Raw genomic sequence first — 18835 nt, 5'->3', positions numbered from 1 at the left:
TATTTTTTTTTCGACTTGTGTTGGAAATATTGTTATATTTCTTGTATGATTTATTTAACATTTTTTTTAATCTCCAATCTTTAGAAAAAATAATTTGACATCATGTGGGGTTGTAAAATCATTCATAATAAAAAGGAAAATAAAATTTAGAAAACATGTGTCTAAGCCGAGTCTATAACATGCCAATGACGTTGGCTTTGGTATTTTTTTTTTCCGACTTGTGTGCACTGGAATATGTTGTCATATTTCCTGAATAATTTATTTAACATTTTTTTAATCTATAATATTTTGAAAAAATTATTTGACATCACGTGGGTTTTAAAATCATTTAGGATAAAAAAGAAAATAAAATTTAGAAAGCATGTGTCTTAGTCGATGTTATAACATGCCAACGATGTTGGCTTTGGAATTTTTTTCGACTTGTGTTGGAAAATATTGTGATATTTCTTGTATGATTTATTTAACCTTGTTTTAATCTACAATCTTTAGAAAAAAGTAATTTGATATCATGCAGGTTGTAAAACCATTAGTGATAAAAAGGAAAATAAAGTTTAGAAAACATGTGTCTAAGCCAATGCTATAACATTACAACGGCGTTGGCTTTGGTATTTTTTTTTTCCGACTAATGTTGGAAAACGTTGTTATATTTTTTGTATGATTTATTTAACATTTTTAAAATTTACAATCTTTAGAAAAAGTAATTTGACATCATGTGGATTGTAAAATTACTCATGATAAAAAGGAAAATAAAATTTAGAAAATATGTGTCTAAGCCAAAGGTATAAGATGCCAACGACGTTGGCTTTGGTGTTTTTGGTCCGACCTTTGTTGGAAAATATTGTTATATTTCCTGTATGATTTATGTAATATTTTTTTAATCTACAATCTTTAGAAAAAGTAATTTGACATCATGTGGGTTGTAAAATCATTCATGAAAGAAAAGAAAATAAAATTTAGAAAACATGAATCTAAGCCGATGCTATAACATGCCAACGGCGTTGGCTTTGGTATTTTTTTTCCGACTTGTGTGTGCTGGAAAATTTTGTTATATTTTCTGTATGATTTATTTAATATTTTTTTAATCTACAATATTTTGGAAAATTTATTTGACATAATGTGAGTTTTAAAATCATTCAGAATTAAAAGGAAAATAAAATTTAGAAAATATGGGTCTATGCCGACGCTATAACATGCCAACGATGTTGGCTTTGGTATTTTTTTTTCGACTTGTGTTGGAAAATATTGTTATATTTCCTGTATGATTTATTTAACATTTTTTTAATCTACAATCTTTAGAAAAAGTAACTTAACATCATGTGGATTGTAAAATCATTCATAATAAAAAGGAAAATAAAATTTAGATATTTCGACAGTCTAATTAATTTTTGTCTATCTCTTTATCAAATTTTAATTCACTTCCTCTTAAAAACGTGTAGCTAATGTTTATAATTTATTCTTATTATTATTGTTATTCGTTCTCAACGAGTCACCATGCAATATAGGTGCCTAAGAATTTTGCCAAATATTTTTTATGCTTTCATTAACACCAATTTTTCTTTTTCCTTTTTTTATTTTTTTTTCTAATTTCTTATAAATTATTTTTTAAATGTTTCTTTGAAAAAAAAAAAAAAGCTTAATCTTTAAAAAATTATGAAAAAGGCTAGTGCTTTATGATGCCAAGGTGCATATTAGGCAGACAATATAGCATTGACTGCATTTTTTCTAAACCTTGCACTAAGGTGATCCATATTTGAAGACTAGGAGTGCTAAGGCAAGGCCTAAATAGGCCTTTTAAAACACTGGGATAAATTATGAAATACTTTATGATTATTTTCTTATCATGTTTGTCCTATGTCCTTTGCCAATAATACATATGTAAACATTAACAGGTCCAATATGGTGAGCTTAGGTCGTTTGCTATCACTTTTAAATAAGAGGGACTGCAGGAAAAATTTTAGTTAAGGTATAGGATACGCAATTAATGTTCGGGTTTTTTCGATAAATAGCCACCTTACAACTCTATTTTAGAAAAATAGCAAAATTTTTTTTTTAAAAAAAAACTAGCCACCTTGAGACAAAAATACCCTTGATAAAATTGAAAATTACGCAAAAGGTTTTTTTTGTACCCTTTCCTTTCTTCCTCTACACAGCCGTTCGTAGGGTTTCTCTAAGGTCACTCTTTGCATCTCATCGCCTCTCACTCTCATTTTTTTGTATTTTCTCATATTTCAAACTAAAATTAGGTAAAATTTTTATCTTTTTTCTTATTAGATGAAAGTAAGGAAATATGTGTTTTTTTTGTTTTTTCTCTTTCTCTTTTTTCTTGTAAGTTTTATTAGTTTAGGGTTTTTTAAGCTTTTTATTTGATATGGGTATGCAAGAAATTAATTTATGAGATGTTATATGTGATTTTAAAGATACTTAGGTGGCATATGGTTTGAAAATGGGAGAAATTTTGTGTAAAACTAAAAAATCGCGAAAAATAGTAAAAACGGAGGAAATTTGGCAAAAAAGATGAACTTCCGCCAATTTCCTCCAGTTTGTCAGTTTTCGCAAAATTTCCGCCAATTTTCCGCTTTTCCGCCAATTTTTCGCTATTTTTCTGTCAGTTCGTGGAAAATGGCGCTGCTTCTAAAGGAAAAGGGAAAATGGCGCTACTGGTGTGCTTCTAAAGGGAAAGGAAAAATGGCGCTGCTTCTAAAGGGAAAGGGGGAAAGGGAAAATGGCGTTGCTGGTGTGCTTCTAAAGGGAAAGGGAAAATGGCGCTGCTGGTGTGTTTTTTGCTTGAAGTGAAAATGGCACTGCTGGTGTGTTTCTAAAGGGAAAGGGAAAGCTTTGTTTTTATGCCCTAGTTCTGTTTCGAAAGGAAAAGGGAATGGAGGAAAAAAAAAAACCCAAAAACAACAAACTAAAACAAAGTTGCATTTCGGTAGAGAAAATAGACCCAAAAAAAAAGTACAAAAGGGTATTTTGGTCCTGATGTACTAAAAGGTGGTTATTTTTTTTAAAATTTTTTTTTTCTATTTTTCTAAAATGAAGTTGTAAAGTGGCTATTTTTTCGAAAAAACCCTTAATGTTCGGCTGTTCGCTAACCATTGAAAAGTTGACATCGCCCTCAACCGGGTTTAGAGCAGTGTCCTAAAAGGTACGTTTAGGCCCTGGCTCGGCATGCTTAGGCTCTAGACTAGGAGAAAAGTAAAGTTTGGCAAAAGACAGTCAATGCTTTGTTGACTGCATTAAAAAAAAAAAAGACTTTAAAAAAATTTATAAGAAATTTGAAAATTTTAAAGAAAGAAAAAGAAAAATCAGTGTTAAAAAAAGCATAAAAAACATTTGGCAAAATCCTTAGGCACCTGTATTTTATGGTTCATTTATTCAAAAGAGATGCAATTATTAAATTGTAAACATTAAGCTATACAATTTCAAAAGGCAATAAATTGGAATGTAATAAATAGGTAGACAAAATTTGGTTAGACTACCGTAACATCTAAGTTCTATACTAAGTAATTAAAAGATTTGTAGCATATATGAGACCGAGGTTTTTTTATTTTTTTATTTTTTTGGAATTTTAGAAAAGATGAAGTTTCATAAATCTATTATGAATAAATATTATTTTATTTTCGTTGAAAAATTTTGAATGCACAAAGTTTTTATGAACTTATTGTGAATATATGTTTGATAAGTTATATTAATTGCATGTATTATGATGATATAAACTTATATATATATATATATATTTAAAATTTTAAAATATAAATTATTTTACATATTAAGTGGTTTTATGTAATCAAAATAATAATAAAAATAAAGAAATATCTTATTACGCAAAGGTTTTGCCCAAGCATGTTTAGGCTTATAGGGATTCAAGTTTGATCTCACGGCTTTGCCACACCTTGGCTAAGAGAGAAAGAATGTGTGCAAATAAACTAATAAATTATTATAGCAAAAGACTATTATTGCAACACAAAGAAAAATTATGAAAGACCTTTTGATTATCTTCTTCTTGCATTTGCCCTTTATTCTTTGCCAATAATGCACATATAAACATCAACGGGTCAAATACGTTGAGCTTTAGTTATTTCCTATCAATTTAACATAAAGGGATCCGGAAGAAAAAAACTTTTGATGGAAGACCGAAAGAAAAAGTTTAGTGAAGATGTAGGATGTGTAATTAATATTCGATGACATGGAAAAGCCAACATCGCCTTCAACTACATTTGGAGAGAAAGAAAGACCAAGAAAGTTTGATTTAACCAAGAATACATGACCAAGAAAGTTGTATCAGAATAATTATAAAATTTATTTTTAAACATATAAAAATAATAATAATAATTATGTAAAAAAAATATTAAAATCAAGATAATCATATACAAAATTATATTTAGTTAACGTTTGGTAGTATAAAAAATTAATTACATTTACAAAATAAAATATTTAATAGATGAATTAAAGTATTACGTATAAAAAAATAATATTGAATAATTATTAACAAGTAATAAATTTTTAATAAATATAATATATGTTATTAAAATAATTTTTTTAATGTGTTAACGAATTGTTATGTGTTTTGTTGTAAACAACTTGTTAACTGGCATATGCTGCTTGCAGTGATGCCTGCCAAAAAACTTCGATAATCGATTCAAAAGAGTGGATTTAAATGTCAAATGCTACTAAGCTTTCTAATTGGGCGTACTTGCTAGAGATGCATTATGAGATATCTATGGTTTAGGTATTTTTTTTTTTTTTTTTTTTTATAAATATTTTTAGGGGGTAGGTTAAGGGCTGGACACATCTTTTGAAAGGGAAAGGAATTTGTGAGCCAAGGGGCCCATATAAGATAAACGAGAAAAATTGAATTAATCGGAACAAACAGAAATTCACATGATCAAGAGATCAATATAAAAAGAAGACTAACGAGAAGGAACGATTTTGACACGTCAACAGCCACAATAGTTTTGTTTTAAAATATAATAATGGTTTTGTTCTTATGGTTATAAAATCCTCTCTTATTAGAGGGAAAAAAAATAATAATAATAGTGAGTTACCATTTATAACCCTCACAAGTACTTGAATTACAACCATTAATGTTATTAAATATGACAAATGAGTTTAGTCTGGAATTGTGGTAGATTACGAAATAAACAATAGAAAGTTTTGTTAAACTAACAATTAGTTTTTTCTGATAATTTGATTCACATTTGATAAATTATTATTTTAAAATTACTAAAAGTGATAAAATTTAATAAAATCTACTTAACTATTTTAATTGTATATAATTATTAAAATAGATATAAATGATTATTTCTTTGTATATATTAAGTATTATTAGATATAAACATATATAAATGAATTTTATTATTTGTTGAAGCATATAGTAGTAATTTTAATTTTAATCTTATTATATTAGAAGGAGAATATTAGAAGTTACCTAAGATACCTCTTATATTATAGCTTTTGGAGAGAATAATTTATTCAATAATCTAAAATCTATATATTTACCAAATACTAGATTTAATGAAGTTCAAAAGTAGAGATTTGAAAGCAACTCCAAAGACACGCCCACCCACACCGATCATGGATTTAAATATCTTCTTTTTTAATTCAACAATAAAAGAAAAAAATTGTATATATTTTGCAACTATTATGATATTTCATTATTCAATTTTAAAAATAGATTAGTTAAATATCAAGTCAATAGATGCAAAACAAATAAGCTAAAGTCAATAATTGTGACTTTTTTAAATAGATGTAAAAAAAAAGTCGATCAATGTTGGAATGGACATACATGTATGACTTAGTCCACCACTAATTAAAACCCAATTTCATTATTAATTTTAAGGCACATTTACTTTCGATGACTTGACTTAGTCCACCACTAATTAAAACCCAATTTCATAATTAATTTTAAGGCACATTTACTTTCGATGACTTGACTTGCTTTTGATTGATTAATATATTTATATGACTTATTTTTCAACAAAATGACATATATTTTATACTTTTTTTTTTTTTGGCCTATATATAATGGGAAAACAAAAGGAGAGAAATCATATGTAAGATTGTTTTTGTAGAAGACATGGGTATCTCTTATCCTTTTCGTTGTCTAATGTTAATTCTCCTCATCACTTTCCATCATCATTTGGTTTATGCAGGTTTGTACAATTTTTTATGCCTATGAATTTGAGATGTATTGAGAAGGTAGTTTTATGAATTCGATTTTAATTTGCAAAAATCCTGAATGTTAAAGTAGTGATAAAGTTAGTAGAAATTTAAAATTCTCTAGGAAAGTGAAATTTTATTTTATTTGGATAATCTTTAAGAAAAAGAATTTGTGTACTCCATTGGAAAATAAATCTCATAATGTGGAAAACTAAAAAGAAAAATGGTTCTTACTAAAGAGGTGTTATTCTAAAATTCTCTAAACTAATTTTATGTATTTTTTAATTTTAATATATAAATTTATTTAGTTACTTATAAGTCCTATTTTTTCTGTACTTAACCAAACACGATAAAAAAAAAATTTCAAAAAAATTCATTTTTAATAAACTTCTTGGAAATCAGATTCTTTCAATATTTTCTCTTTTATCAAATACTTGGTAATCAACAGTAATTGATTAGGAAAACAAAGAATCACCAAAAAAAAAAAAAAATGTAAGAAAGGTAAACTAAAGTTTTTGGCCTTGAATTAATTAATTAATATTTATTTTCTGGCTTCTTTCCTCAAATATTATTTAAGGAAACAATTTTGCCTTTTTAAAATTATTTTTCTAGCATATATGGTTAAATAAATTCTTTTTTTTTTAATTATATCTTAAGAAAATTATTTACAAGTTAGTTCAATTTTAAAGGTTAAGAGAAAAGTTCTATCTTTAAGGTTCTTATGTAAATCCTGCTTTGAAGTCTTATTTATGATATGAGACTTCGCATTTAATTTTTGAATGTGAAACTCGCCGAAACATCTTATATATGGGATGGAAATTGTCAACTTATTCTAACTTTAATTATTGTAATGCAGATTTAAAGATAAGGAAACTTGGAGATCATCCCACGACACCTGCACCTCCATCTCCGGAAAAAAACGGTCAAATCAATAATAATCCTTAATAGTAGAGTCGTCAATTTATTTGTAAGTTTACTTTAAAGGTAAAATCATCAAAAATATATGTTCAAATTTGAAGTTTGAATTTAGATGAAAACCCTCATGTATGTTAGTAATAAATAATAATAATAATACTAGAGTTATTATCTATTTTATTAAAATATCTATTTGCATATGTTATTATTTGATTGGTTAACATATTAATATAATTTAAATATTTATAAGTGAATTTTTAAAAAAATAAATATAATTAAATATAAGCTAATCAAATAATGGAACATATAAATATGATATATATATTTTAGTAGACTAGACGATAACTCTATATTATTCTTAAAAAATTGTATTGGCAATATAAATCAAGGAATCCAATTTAAATTAAAATAACATTTTATCATATAAATTATTGTATCGAAATAGATAAATAAATAAAAAATCAATTAAATATTATTATATCATTTTGTATATAATTTCGGCCAATATTTTGGTAAACTTTATGATTATTGATTTAACAAATAAGTTGTGGATTCTAGTTTTAGTCTTTTGTCATATCTCATCTAGTTTTATTCTTTCATCATATGTCATCTGATCGAATGATAATGTATGCATACATGAAAAAATTAGTACTCAAACTTTTGGCGATTCTGCTTGCTGGCTATAGAGATTGTTTGATGAAACTCATAGAAATCAAAGTTTACATCAACATTTTGTTTATAATAATTTTAATTACTTTTTTAGCATGCAATAAAAGGTACCCTTCAATTTATTTCCTCAGAGTTTTGTGAATTACGTCTTTAACTTTCAAAAATATCGATTTAGGTATTCAATTTTTTTTTTATTTCACAAATTAATACAATTCTCAGTTTGTTCAAACTAATTGGTAGTAGTTTCATCCATAATGGATACTCTAATCTCTTTCCTCATGGCTCCACTATTTTCAATCCATTATAGCTTTTAGTTCTTGAATGAAACTGTTATTAATTTGTTTGGCCCAGTTATGAATTAGATTAATATGTAATAAATTAAACAATTAAAATTTTAAATTAGTACTTTCGAAAGTTGAAAATCCAAATTGCAATAGATGTTGAGTGTATCAAAGTGCAACTAAATTAATAAGCCTGATTTTTAAGCTATCTATATGTAATTAACCATTTTGATAATAAGTGTGGCATTTGGCTTCTATACGGTCGTGCATTGCCCTTTGACAAAGGGCAGTTCAGTTTGGAAGTAGGCTTAGCTACCGATTTGCTGATGACTAAGAAAAAGATCATTTTTTATTTGGTTCCAACTTCCAAGAAATTGATGTGAGACTATTGACGGAGCAGAGGATCAACTTTCTTTGACTGTTTGTATTTGATCGGAGATTTGATTGTAAATCTATTTAATTTCATTTTCTTGTCAATTCCCTTACCTAAAAATGGTTTTGATTTTGATTTAAACAATTACTGTTTACATAGGCTATCAATTATAAAACTAGACTAGGCTGTCCAAAGCATGACAATATTTTATCAAAAATAAATAAATAAATAAAGCATAACAATATAATAAATTTAACATTAACCCAAAAAAAAAAAAAAAAACACGTCAGGGACAAAATTACAACAGAAGCCAAATGCCACACTTATTTAACATTACGTGGGATGTAAAATAATTCATAATAAAAAAGACAACAAAATTTAGAAAATATGTGCCTAAGTCAATGCTATAATATGCCAAAGTCATTGGTTCTGGTATTTTTTCTTCCGATTTATGTTGGAAAATATTGTTATATTTCTTGTATGATTTATTTAAAAAATTTTTAATCAACAATATTTAGAAAAATTTATTCGACATCACATGGGTTATAAAATCATTCAGCATAAAAAGGAAAATTAAATTTAGAAAACATGCGTCTAAGCCGATGCTATAACATGCTAACGATGTTGGCTTTGATATTTTTTTTTTCGACTTGTGTAGGAAAATATTTTTATATTTTCTGTATGATTTATTTAATATTTTTTAATCCACAATTTTTAGAAAAAGTAATTTGACATCATATGGGTTGTATAATCATTCATGATGAAAAAGAAAACAAAATTTAGAAAACATGTGTCTAAGCCGACGCTAAAACACGCCAATAGCGTTGGCTTTGATGTTGTTATATTTCCTGTATGATTTATTTAACATTTTTTAAATCTAAAATCCTTAGAAAAAGTAATTTGACAACAGATGGGTTGTAAAATCATTTATGATAAAAAGGAAAATAAAATTTAGAAAACATGTGCTTAAGCCGACGCTATAACATGCCAACGATGTTGGGTTTGATTTTTTTTTTGGCACTTGTGTTGGAAAATGTTGTTATATTTCCTGTATGATTTATTTAATATTTTTCTAATCTACAATTTTTAGAAAAAGTAATTTGACATCACATGGGTTTCAAAATCATTAAGGACAAAAAGAAAAATAAAATTTAGATAACACGTGCCTAAGCCGACGGTATAACATGCTAACCATGTTGGCTTTAGTATTTTTTTTCAACTTGTGTTGGAAAATGTTGTTATATTTCCTGTATAATTTATTTAACATTTTTTTACACTACAATCTTTAAAAAGAGTAATTTGACTTCATGTAGGTTGCAAAATCATTCATGATAAAAAAGAAAATAAAATTTAGAAACATATGTGTAAGTCGACGCAATAACATGCCAACGGCATTGGCTTTGGTATCTTTTTTTCCAACTTATGTTGGAAAAAGTTGTTATATTTCCTGTATAATTTATTTAATATTTTTTTAATCAGCAATATTTAAAAAAATTTATTCGACATCACGTGGGTTTTAAAATCACTCAATATAAAAAGTAAAATTAAATTTAGAAAACATGCGACTAAGCAGACGCTATAACATGCCAACGATGTTGGCTTTGGTATTTTTTTTTTCAACTTGTATTGGAAAATGTTTTTATATTTTCTATATGATTTATTTAACATTTTTATAATCTACAATCTTTAGAAAAGGTAATTTAACATCATGTGAGTTGTAAAATAATTCATGATAAAAAGGAAAATAAAATTTAGAAAACATGTGCCTAAGCCAACGCTATAACATGCCAATGCCACTGGCTTTGGTATTTTTTCTTCCGACTTGTGTTGGAAAATATTGTTATATTTTCTGTACGATTTATTTAACATTTTTTTAATCAACAATATTTAGAAAAATTTACTCGACATCATGTGGGTATTAAAATTACACAACATAAAAAGGAAAATTAAATTTAGAAAACATGCATCTAAGCCGACGCTATAACATGCCAACGACGTTGGCTTTGGCATTTTTTTTTTCGACTTGTGCTGGAAAATGTTGTTATATTTTCTGTATGATTTATTTAAAATTTTTTTAATCTACAATTTTTAGAAAAAGTAATTTGAAATCATGTGGGTTGTATAATCATTCATGATAAAAAGGAAAAGAAAATTTAGAAAACATGTGTCTAAGCCGATGCTATAACATGCCAACGGCGTTGGTTTTGGTATTTTTTTTTTTCCGACTTGTGTTGGAAAATATTGTTATATCTGTATGATTTATTTAATATTTTTGTAATCTACAATCCTTAGAAAATGTAATTTGACATCAGGTGGGTTGTAAAATCATTCATGATAAACAAGAAAATAAAATTTAGAAAATATGTGTTTAAGCCGACACTATAACATGCCAACGACATTGGCTTTGGCATTTTTTTTTTCGCACTTATGTTGGAAAATGTTGTTATATTTTCTGTATGATTTATTTAATATTTTTTTAACCTACAATCTTTAGAAAAAGTAATTTGACATCACGTAGGTTTCAAAATCACTCAGGACAAAAAAAAAAAAATTTAGAAAACACTTGTCTAAGCCGCCGCTATAACAAGCCAAGAACGTTGGCTATGGTATTTTTTTTCCGACTTATGTTGGAAAATGTTGTTATATTTCCTGTATGATTTATTTAACATTTTTTTAATCTACAATCTTTTAAAAAAGTAATTTGACATCATGTGGGTTGTAAAATCATTCATGATAAAATGAAAAATAAAATTTTGACAACATGTGTCTAAGTTGACGCTATAACATGCCAACGGCGTTGGCTTTGGTATTTTTTTTTTCCAACTTGTGTTGGAAAAAGTTGTTATATTTCCTGTAGGATTTATTTAACATTTTTTTAATTAGCAATATTTAGAAAAATTTATTCGACATCACGTGGGTTTTAAAATCACTCAGCATAAAAAGAAAAATTAAATTTAGAAAACATGCGTCTAAGCCGACGCTATAACATGCCAACGACGTTGCCTTTGGTATTTTTTTCCGACTTGTAATGGAAAATGTTTTTATATTTCCTGTATGATTTATTTAAAATTTTTCTAATCTATAATCTTTGGAAAAAGTAATTTAATGTTATGTGGGTTGTAAAATAATTCATGATAAAAAGGAAAATAAAATTTAGAAAACATGTGTCTAAGCCAACGCTATAACATGCCAACACCATTGGCTTTGATATTTTGTCTTCCTACTTGTGTTGGAAAATGTTGTTATATTTCCTATATGATTTATTCAACATTTTTTTAATCAGCAATATTTAGAAAAATTTATTCGACATCATGTGAGTTTTAAAATTACTCAGCATAAAAAGGAAAATTAAATTTAGAAAACATGCGTATAAGTCGATGCCATAGCATGCCAACGACGTTGGCTTTGGTATTTTTTTTTTTTGGACTTGTGTTGGAAAATATTTTTATATTTTTTGTATGATTTATTTAAAAAAATTTTAATCTACAATTTTTAGAAAAAGTAGTTTGACATCATGTGAGCTGTATAATCATTCATGATAAAAAGGAAAACAAAATTTAGAAAACATGTGCCTAAGTCGACGCTATAACATGCCAACACAGTTGGTTTTTGTATTTTTTTTTTTTTTTGACTTGTGCTGGAAAATGATGTTATATTTTCTGAATGATTTATTTAACATTTTTTTAATCTACAATCCTTAGAAAAAGTAATTTGACGTCAGGTGGGTTGTAAAATCATTAATTTGACATCTGGTGGGTTGTAAAATCATTCATGATAAACAGGAAAATAAAATTTAGAGAACATGTGTCTAAGCCGACGCTATAACATGCCAACGACAATGGCTTTGGTATTTTTTTTTTCTCACTTATGTTGGAAAATGTTGTTATATTTTCTGTATGATTTATTTAATATTTTTTTAACCGACAATCTTTAGAAAAAGTAATTTGACATCATGTAGGTTTTAAAATCATTCAGGACAAAAAAAAAATAAAAAAAAAATAGAAAACATGTGTCTAAGCCGATGCTATAACATGCCAACATTGTTGGCTTTGGTATTTGTTTTCCGACTTGTGTTGGAAAATGGTGTTATATTTCTTGTATGATTTATTTAACATTTTTTTAAACTACATTCTTTAAAAAAAGTAATTTGACATCATGTGGGTTGTAAAATCATTCATAATAAAATGAAAAATAAAATTTTGAAAACATGTGTGTAAGTCGACGCTATAACATGCCAATGGTGTTGGCGTTGGTATTTATTTTTTTTCCAACTTTTGTTGGAAAAAGTTGTTATATTTCCTGTAGGATTTATTTAATATTTTTTTAATGAGCAATATTTAGAAACATTTATTCGACATCATGTAGGTTTTAAAATCATTAGCATAAAAAGTAAAATTAAATTTAGAAAACATGCATCTAAGCCGACGTTATAACATGCCAATGACATTGGCTTTGGTATTTTTTTTTCAACTTGTGTTGGAAAATGTTTTTATATTTCCTGTATGATTTATTTAACATATTTTTAATTTACAATCTTTAGAAAAAGTAATTTAACATCATGTGGGTTGTAAAATAATTCATTACAAAAAGGAAAATAAAATTTAGAAAACATATGTCTAAGCCAACGCTATAACATGGCAACGCCATTGGCTTTGGTATTTTGTCTTCCGACTTGTGTTGGAAAATATTACTATATTTCCTGTACGATTTATTTAATATTTTTTTAATCAGCAATATTTAGAAAAATTTATTTGACATCACGTTGGTTTTAAAATCACTCAGTATAAAAAGAAAAATTAAATTTAGAAAACATGCGTCTAAGCCGATACTATAACATGCCAACGACGTTGCCTTTGGTATTTTTTTTCCGACTTGTGCTGGAAAATGTTTTTATATTTCCTGTATGATTTATTTAAAATTTTTCTAATCTACAATCTTTGGTAAAAGTAATTTAATGTTATGTGGGTTGTAAAATAATTCATGATAAAAAGGAAAATAAAATTTAGAAAACATGTGTCTAAGCCAACGCTATAACATGCCAACGCCATTGGCTTTGATATTTTGTCTTCCTACTAGTGTTGGAAAATGTTGATATATTTCCTATATGATTTATTCAACATTTTTTTAATCAGCAATATTTAGAAAAATTTATTCGACATCACGTTGGTTTTAAAATCACTCAGTATAAAAAGAAAAATTAAATTTAGAAAACATGCGTCAAAGCCGAAGCTATAACATGCCAACGACGTTGGCGTTGGTATTTTTTTTTGGACTTGTGTTGGAAAATGTTTTTATATTTCCTGTATGATTTATTTAACATTTTTTTGAATCTACAATTTTTAGAAAAAATAATTTGACATCATGTGGGTTGTATAATCATTCATGATAAAAAGGAAAACAAAATTTAGAAAACATGTGCCCAAGCCGATGCTATAACATTCCAACGGCGTTGGTTTTGGTATTTGTTTTTTTCCGACTTGTTTTGGAAAATATTGTTATATTTTCGTTTGATTTATTTAACATTTTTTTAATCTACAATCCTTAGAAAAAGTAATTTGACATTAGGTGGATTGTAAAATTATTCATGATAAAAAGGGAAAAAAAATTTAGAAAACATGTGTCAAAGCCAGCGCTATAACATGCCAACGACGTTGGCTTTGGTACTTTTTTTGCGCACTTGTGTTGGAAAATGTTGTTATATTTTCTGTATGTTTTATTTAATATTTTTTTAACCTCCAATCTATAGAAAAAGTAATTTGACATCATGTAGGTTGCAAAATCACTCAGGACAAAAATAATAATAATAATAATTTAGAAAACACATGTCTAAGCCGACGCTATAATATGCCAACAATGTTGGCTTTGGTATTTTATTTCCGACTTGGGTTGGAAAATGGTGTTATATTTCCTGTATGATTTATTTAACATTTTTTTTCATCTACAATCTTTAAAAAATGTAATTTCACATCATGTGGGTTGGAAAATCTTTCATGATAAAATGAAAAATAAAATTTAGAAAATATGTGTCTAAGTCGACGCTATAACATGCCAACAGCGTTGGCTTTGGTATTTTTTTTTTCCAACTTGTGTTGGAAAAAGTTGTTATATTTCCTGTAGGATTTATTTAATATTTTTTTAATCAGCAATATTTAGAAAAATTTATTTGACATAACGTGGGTTTAAAATCACTCAGCATAAAAAGGAAAATTAAATTTAGAAAACATGCGTCTAAGCTGACGCTATAACATGCCAACGACATTGGCATTGGTATTTTTTTTCGACTTGTGCTGGAAAATATTTTTATATTTCCTGTATGATTTATTTAATATTTTTTTGAATCTACAATTTTTAGAAAAATAATTTGACATCATGTGGGTTGTATAATCATTTATGATAGAAAGGAGAATAAAATTGAGAAAACATGTGTCTAAGCCGACGCTATAACATTCCAACGGCATTGGTTTTGGCTTCCTTTTTTTTTTCAACTTGCGTTGGAAAATGTTGTTATATTTCCTATGTGATTTATTTAACATTTTTTTTAATTTACAATCCTTAGAAAAAATAATTTTACATCAAGTGGGTTGTAAAATCGTTCATGATAAACAGGAAAATAAAATTTACAAAACATGTGTCTAAGCCGGGAGCTATAACATGCCAAGGACATTGGCTTTGGTATTTTTTTTTCGCACTTGTGTTGGAAAATGTTGTTATATTTCCAGTATGATTTATTTAAATTTTTTTTTTTAATCTACAATCTTTAGAAAACGTAATTTGACATCATGTGGGTTGTAAAATGCTCAATGATAAAAAGGAAAATAAAATTTAGAAAATATGTGTCTAGGCCGATGCCATAACATGCCAACGACGTTGGCTTTGGTATTTTATTTCCGACTTGTGTTGGAAAATATTGTTATACTTTTTGTATGATTTATTCAACAATTTTTTAATGTACAATCTTTAGAAAAAGTAACTTGACATTATGTGGGTTGTAAAATCATTCATGATAAAACGAAAATAAAATTTAGAAAAATGTGTCTAAGCCGATGCTATAACATGCCAACGGCGTTGGTTTTGGTATTTGTTTTTTGGGACTTGTGTTGGAAAATGTTGTTATATTTCCTTTATGATTTATTTAATATATATATTTTTTAATTTACAATCTTTAGAAAAACTAATTTGGCATCAGTTGGGTTGTAAAATTATTCATGATAAAAAAAATAAATAAATAAATAAAATTTAGAAAACATGTGTCTAAGCCGACGCTGTAACATGCCAAAGGCGTTGGCTTTGGTATTTTTTTTGGGACTTGTGTTCGAAAATATTATTATATTTCCTGTATTATTTATTTAATATTTTTTTAATCTACAATCTTTAGAAAAAGTAATTTGATATCATGTGGGTTGTAAAATCATTCATGATAAAATGGAAAATAAAATTTTGAAAATATGTGTCTAAGTCGACACTATAACATGCCAACGGTGTTGGCTTTGGTATTTTTTTTTTCCAACTTGTGTTGGAAAATGTTGTTCTATTTCCTGTATGATTTATTTTATATTTTTTTAATCTACAATATTTAAAAAAAATAATTTGACATCATGTTGGTTGTAAAATCCTTAATAATAAAAAGGAAAATAAAATTTAGAAAACATGTGGCTAAGCCGACGCTATAACATGCCAATGACGTTGGCTTTGGTATTTTATTTCCGACTTGTGTTGGAAAATATTGTTATATTTCCTGTATGATTTATTTTATATTTTTTTAATGTATAATCTTTAGAAAAAGTAACTTGACATTATGTGGGTTGTAAAATCATTCATGATAAAAAGAAAAATAGAATTTAGAAAACATGTGTCTAAGTCGATGCTATAATATGCCAACGAGGTTGGCTTTGGTTTTTTTTTTTTTTTTGGGACTTGCGTTGGAAAATGTTGTTATATTAATATTTTTTTTAATTTACAATATTTAGAAAAACTAATTTGGCATCAGTTGAGGTGTAAAATCGTTCATGATAAAAAAGAAAATAAAATTTAGAAAATACGTGTCTTAGCCGACGTTATAACATGGCAACAGCATTGGCTTTGGTATTTTTTTTCGGACTTGTGTTCGAAAATGTTGTTATATTTCCTGTATTATTTATTTAATATTTTTTTAATCTACAATCTTTAGAAAAAGTAATTTGACATCATGTGGGTTGTAAAATCATTCATGATAAAATGGAAAATAAAATTTAGAAAACATGTGTCTAAGTCAACGCTATAACATGCCAATGGCGTTGGCTTTGGTCTTTTTTTTTTTTTTTGGAACTTGTGTTGGAAAATGTTGTTATATTTCCTGTATGATTTATTTTACATTTTTTTAATCTACAATATTTAGAAAAAGTAATTTGACATCATGTTGGTTGTAAAATCTTTAATGATAAAAAGGAAAATAAAATTTAGAAAACATGTGGCTAAGCCGACGCTATAACATGCCAATGACGTTGGCTTTGATATTTTATTTCCGACTTGTATTGGAAAATATTGTTATATTTGCTGTATTATTTATTTAACATTTTTTTAATGTATCATCTTTAGAAAAAGTAACTTGATATCATGTAGATTGTAAAATCATTCATGATAAAAAAGAAAATAAAATTTAGAAAACATGTGTCTAAGCCGATGCTATAATATGCCAAAGGCGATGGCTTTGGTATTTTTTTTTTTTTGGAACTTGTGTTGGAAAATGTTGTTATATTTCCTGTATGATTTATTTAATATTTTTGTAATCTACAATCTTTAAAAAAAGTGATTTGGCATCAGGAGGGTTGTAAAATCATTCATGATAAAAAAGAAAAGAAAATTTAGAAAGCATGTTATAGCATCATGTGCCTAAGCTGATGCTATAACATGCTAACAGCATTGGCTTTAGTTTTTTTTTTTTCGCACTTGTGTTCAAAAATGTTGTTATATTTCTTGTATGATTTATTTAACATTTTTTTAATCTACAATCTTTAGAAAAAGTAATTTGACATCATGTGGGTTGTAAAATCATGCATGATAAAAAGAAAAATAAAATTTAGAACATATGTGTCTAAGCCGATGTTATAACATGCCAATGGCGTTGGGTTTGGTATTCTTTATTCCGACTTGCGTTGGAAAATATTGTTATATTTCCTGTATGATTTATCTAGCATTCTATTAATCTACAATCTTTAGAAAAATTTATTCCACATCAGTGGATTTTAAAATCACTCAAGATAAAAAGGAAAATTAAATTTAGAAAACATGCATCTAAGCTGACGCTATAACATGCCAACGGTGTTGGTTTTTGTATTTGTTTTTTGGGACTTGTGTTGGAAAATATTGTTATATTTTCTGTATGATTTATTTAATATTTTTTTAAGATGTAATATTTAGAAAAATTTATTTGACATCACGTGGGTTTTAAAATCACTCAGAATAAAAAGAAAAATTAAATTTAGAAATCATATGTCTAAGCCGACGCTATAACATGCAAACGACGCTGACTTTAGTATTTTTTTTCGACTTGTGTTAGAAAATGTTTTTGTATTTCCTGTATGATTTATTTAACATTTTTTTAATCTACAATCTTTAGAAAAAGTAATCTAACATCATGTGGGTTGTAAAATAATTCATGATAAAAAGGAAAATAAAATTTAGAAAACTTGTATTTAAGCCGACGCTATAACATGCCAACGGCGCTGGTTTAGTATTTTTTTTTTCCGACTTGTGTTGAAAAATGTTGTTATATTTTCTGTATGATTTATTTAACATTTTTTTAATTTATAATCTTTAGAAAAAGTAATTTGTAATCATGTGGGTTGTAGAATCATCCATTAGAAAAAAAGAAAATGAAATTTAGAAAACATGTGTCTAAGCCAACGCTATAACATGCCAACAGTGTTGGCTTTGATTTTTTTTTTTTTCGACTTGTGTTGGAAAATATTGTTATATTTCTTGTATAATTTATTTAATATTTTTTTAATCTCCAATCTTTAGAAAAAATAATTTGACATCATGTGGGGTTGTAAAATCATTGATAATAAAAGGGAAAATAAAATTTAGAAAACATGTGTCTAAGCCGAGTCTATAACATGCCAATGGCATTGGCTTTGGTATTTTTTTTTTTTCCGACTTGTGTGCATTGGAAAATATTGTTATATTTCCTTTATAATTTATTTAACATTTTTTTAATCTACAATATTTTGAAAAATTTATTTGACATTACGTGGGTTTTAAAATCATTCAGGATAAAAAAGAAAATAAAATTTAGAAAGCATGTGTCTTAGCCGATGCTATAACATGCCAACGATGTTGGCTTTGGTATTTTTTCCGACTTGTGTTGGAAAATGTTGTGATATTTCCTGTATGATTTATTTAACCTTGTTTTAATCTACAATCTTTAGAAAAAGTAATTTGCTATCATGTAGGTTGTAAA

General features: G+C 26.7%; 1 long non-coding RNA gene across 1 annotated transcript; it reads left to right on the top strand.

Annotated features, from left to right (window-relative positions):
- The first annotated feature begins 6005 nt into the window (after nucleotides 1-6005).
- On the top strand, nucleotides 6006-7249 carry LOC132803318 (uncharacterized). Its single transcript, XR_009638406.1, has 2 exons — nucleotides 6006-6152; nucleotides 7016-7249. It is a non-coding gene; the product is annotated as an uncharacterized LOC132803318 (long non-coding RNA).
- The last annotated feature ends 11586 nt before the right edge of the window (nucleotides 7250-18835 follow it).

Source organism: Ziziphus jujuba, chromosome 3 (assembly GCF_031755915.1).
Source record: "Ziziphus jujuba cultivar Dongzao chromosome 3, ASM3175591v1".
NCBI classification, from domain to species: Eukaryota; Viridiplantae; Streptophyta; class Magnoliopsida; order Rosales; family Rhamnaceae; genus Ziziphus; species Ziziphus jujuba.
This window is presented reverse-complemented; position numbering and strand designations above follow the sequence as displayed.